Below are 4,527 nucleotides of genomic sequence, written 5' to 3'. Positions count from 1 at the left end.
CGGGTCCGCGCCGACTTCCGGACAGCGTGTGACGTCACGTGACGCAGAGCGCGTGCGCCGGGGGGCGTCCGCGTGTAAACAAACCCACGCAAGGCCCGAGAGGCGCTGCGGCGGCCATGGGTGCTGGGGGAGTCCCAGGACCAAGCCGTGGGGCTGGGCCAGGCGGGAACAATGTCGCTACGCCCAGTGTACTCTGTGAGCACTGGGTACCAGCATGCAACACGCGCCGCTGTGCCGCCACTCCTTTTAAGCGCTGAGGCCCGAGGTCGTTAAACCATGAGCCCTGGCATACACCGCGCGCTGTCGCACCGCGAAGCCCCGTCAGGCGTTGCGAGTCCCGGCATGCAAGCGGGCCACCGGCCAGCCCCTCGCGCGCTAGGGCGGGCGTCGTGAGAACTACGAGTCCCGGCATGCAACGCGGGCCGCGAACCCGCCGTCCTGTCACGTGCTGAGGCCAGTGCTCAGTCTGCGAGTCTCCGCACGCCAGCGGGCCGCCGTCGGGCCCGTCGTGCGCTAAGGCGGCAGTCGTGAGAACTACGAGTTCCGGCATGCAACGCGGGCCGCAGCCCTGTCACGTGCTGAGACCAGCTCTCCTCGGTCTGCGAGTCTCGGCGTGCTGCTGCCCGGTGGGGCTCAGAAGGCGGTGGGCGCCGGGCCCGTGACGTCGCGCTGGGTCATGTCTTTGGGCTGTTCTGCTCTGGCCCAGCCTCTCGCTGTCGGAGCCGCCCTGCCGACGTGCCCGCGCGTGGGGAGGCCTCGGTGCCGACGGCGGTTCGCAGTGCAGGAGAAGTAATGGAAGTGGTCGTCTGTGGTGACCTTGAAGGGCATTCTTCACAGCGTTCCCAGAGACTGCGTTTCCCTTGGAAATGTGGAGCGGAGCACCTGTTCCAACGACAGAGCCCCAGACGCAAGAAGCAGAAGCTGACAGGATCGAAGGGAGGCCGACAGTTCTACAGTGGTCTTTGGGCTCCTCGGTACCCCACGTCAAGACGACTAGAACGGCCAACTAGAAGAGCAGCAAGGACGTAGCGGACTGGAGCAGCCTTGAATCAGGACGTAACAGGCTCCAAAACAGCACAATGCACATCCACTTTGTCTCCACCTGGAGCTTCCTCCAGTGTGGACCGTCTAGGCCATAAAACGACTGTCAAAAAATTTGGAAGGAATAAAACCATACCAACTGTGTTCTCTGACCATGAAGTTGAATTAGAAGTCAACGTGGAAATTTACAGTTGCCTGGAAATGAAACAATACTCCTAAGTAACTGATGTGTCAAAGGAGAAATGAGAGCAATAAAGAAATGTTTATGAATGGAACTAGAAAATATACTAAAATTTGGGTGCTGCATCTAATGCAATGCTTAGAAATATATGGCTAAAGTATATTTTAAAAAGAAGAAATAAATTAATAATCTAGTCTTTGACCATAAGAAATCAAAAAGAAGAGCCAACCAAACCCAAAGCGAAAAGGCAAGAAGTAGTGATTAAGGCCAAAATAAATGAAATAGAAAAACAGTAGAAGAAATCTACAAAACTAAAAGTTGGTTCTTTGAAAAGATTTTTCGAATTTGACAAAACTTCAGCTGGATTGACCAGAAAAAAAGGGGAAGGGGGGCTTTACCAAAGTTAGAAATGAAAGAGGAAATAGCACTCCTGACCTCACAAATAAAAAGGCTTCTAAGAGTAAAATGAACAACAGTATGCCAACAAGTTAGATAAGTAAAATGGATAAATTCCTAGAAAGACAAAAACAGAAGTGGAAGAAGAAATAGAAAATAGGAGTAGGCCTACAACACGTAAACAAGAGTTAATTAATCTCGCCTTTCCTGAGTGTCACGAAAGGCCTCGTGGGCTCCAGAGGTTTCGAAGCGGCTATGCTGTCTGCTGTTTTCCCCCCACCTCCTGGCCTGCGTCTCTGCCTCTGGTCCCCCCATCCAGTCTCCCCGGGAGCCCTTTCCAAGCCCAGGTTTTCAGGCCTGGCCCTGGTTGAAGGAAGCCACACTCCAGCTGGCAAGAGCTGTTGCTGATTTTCTCTCAGGGCATCCAAGAAGCAAGTACAGTGCCTCTGGAATTAATACAGTCTAGCGCTTTTGGTGAAAGCATATATTTTCTCTTAAAGTGATTTTGCCCCTTCTCCTAGGCAGGTAGCAAAACCATTTTCACGTCGTTACCATGAGGGGCAGTTGGCCCACCCCCACCCACACAGGTTAGAAGAGACACACCGACTGCGCTGACTTCATCTCACCTACCTGGTCGTGCCGTTTTATTTTTTTCTTCTGTTGCTTGAATCCTTTTCTTGACAGAAAGAGCTGACTTTAGTCCCTGTCACCCTCCCAGGTCACTCTAGCTGTCACAAAAGTCTCAATGGTTCTTGCAAGTTCTGTAGCTGCTACCCTCCCCAGACTTACCCCAAACAGTCACACAAGCTTCAAGAGGTTATTCTGCCGTGCTCCAGAGAACCTTCTTGACTCCTCCCAGTACTGTCCCAAGGAGATTCTCAGGACATTCCTTGGTCCGTTGCTCCCTCCTGCACAGGCCTGCTACGCCCAGTGCTTACCCTGGAACCTCTACAAAAACCCCAAGTGCATCTATCAGGATTATTTTTGTTAGTAAGCCAGACGGTGTGTGTAAAAGAAGTGTAGAGGAAGAACGCTTTCAACCTTTCTTCCGTAGGCACACGGGTCGAAGGGCTGACCACCTCAATTCAACCAAGAGCTCGTTTTATCAGGGCTGTGTTGGGATCTTAGGTACGACTCAGTCCACTTCTGGCTTCGAATATCTCAAAAGAGACTCCCCGTGTGCTGTTGTAGGCCCTTTTTGCTAGTGGGAATTTATTTATTCCTAATTATCTCAAACTGCAGGAGATTTCACACTGTCTTGCAAGCCTGGTCCCACCTCTGAGCCCTGCGTACTTCCTTCGCCCTAAGCAAATGTTCTGCGAGGAAGACCAGCCGTGCAGTGGGGCTCCTTTGTGTCCCGTCTATCACACAAACCCACGCAGGTGACCCGTCTTCACTTTGGCCAAGTCTTTCCACCTGTGTAAGCTGAAGCTCAGACACTGCCCACGCTCATCAAACACCTGAGAGAAGAAAAGGGCTGCGGAGGGCAGTTTACCAAGGGCAGCTCCCCCTGCCCCGGATTTTCCATCGTCTTAGTCTGCAGAGCTCCCTGATGACTTCTACAGCAAGATGTGGACAGCCATCCATTTTTCTGAGCTACTGCAGCAGGAGCGATGCTTGCATCTCCCTGCTTCATCCGACCTGGAAGGAGATAGTGAGTGGGTTTGACACAAGGGAGAGAGGAAACGGGCCTTCTGGGCATGAGGCCCCTGGTGAGGAGGTTCTGTGGTTCCTTTAATAGAATACTTTGTGGCAAAGACGCAAGGAACGGGACTAGGATGTTTGAAAAATGGCCAATATAACGGTCCCATCCCTCAAAATTCTGACATAATTATTTCGAGATGGGACCTGAGCACCAGGAATTCCGCTTTTTGGGTTATGTTAATGGCAGCAGATTTCAAGAACCACCCTTGTAGGCAGTGGGTAGTGAAAAGATTTTGAGCAGATATGAGATTATCTGATCTGTGTTTACATCGATGCGGCAGCTGGGGGCCGAGAGGACCTGTAGGTAGAGACCCCAGTCCCAGGGGGAGTGGTTGCAGGGAGAGCTGCTCAGTTACAACCACTACATTCTGTTGCTTGCTGGGCAGATTAGTAAGAAAGGGCCCAAAATGGCTCCTGGGAGAGGACAGTTAACAGAGGAGGGGAGCTGGGGGAGGGGCAGTGAGTGCCCTTGGGCTCTGTTGTGTCTGGGGGCGGGGCACGAAATAAAGTCAGTCTGTGGGCGGGGGGTGGAGCCAGTGCTGCAGATTCTGGCCATACTGTGGGGACAGTGCAAATGACATTAGCGAGGGAGCATCTCCTGTGGAAAAGGTGGCTGCAGAGATGTCAGGCAGTGAGCAGGGAGTGGTCAGTGGCATTACGGCCTGTGGAGAGCTCGAGGGCTGATCTTCCAGCGTGTGTGGGGGGTGCTGTAACGGGAGGTCTCGGCAGGGGCTGAGGTACCGGCAGGAGCAGGGCTTGTCTTGGAGGGCGGGGACAGTGTTTTCGTGAAACAGAAGTTGGGGGGAGTGTTACAGATGTGTTTCTGCCCCAATAGTGACATCTACCGGCCTTTAGGTGGGTCTTGAACTTGATCGCTTTCTCTCCCTTTGTTCCTCTCTCCCCCATTATGTAAGTTAAGTGCAACCAAAGATCTAGAATGAACCCATTAGCCAACACGAAGTCGGGAACCTTACCAATACGGTCACAACTATCTGTGTGTTCCTCACCATCCCATCCGTCCCCTTGATCCCCCAGAGGGATCTGCCACACTCAGTGTCATGTTCCTCGTTGTCCTTTTACGTGGTGTTTTACTGCAGGTGTGTATATGTACAGCAGGCCCTCAATGTCATAGGCGGGCGACTCTGAGCGAAATGATGCAATGAGACCAATTTCACCTCAAGTTGATGGATACAAATAAGAATTAA

This window comes from Pteropus alecto, unplaced genomic scaffold (genome assembly GCF_000325575.1).
Source record: "Pteropus alecto unplaced genomic scaffold, ASM32557v1 scaffold14, whole genome shotgun sequence".
NCBI classification, from domain to species: domain Eukaryota; kingdom Metazoa; phylum Chordata; class Mammalia; order Chiroptera; family Pteropodidae; genus Pteropus; species Pteropus alecto.
This window is presented reverse-complemented; position numbering follows the sequence as displayed.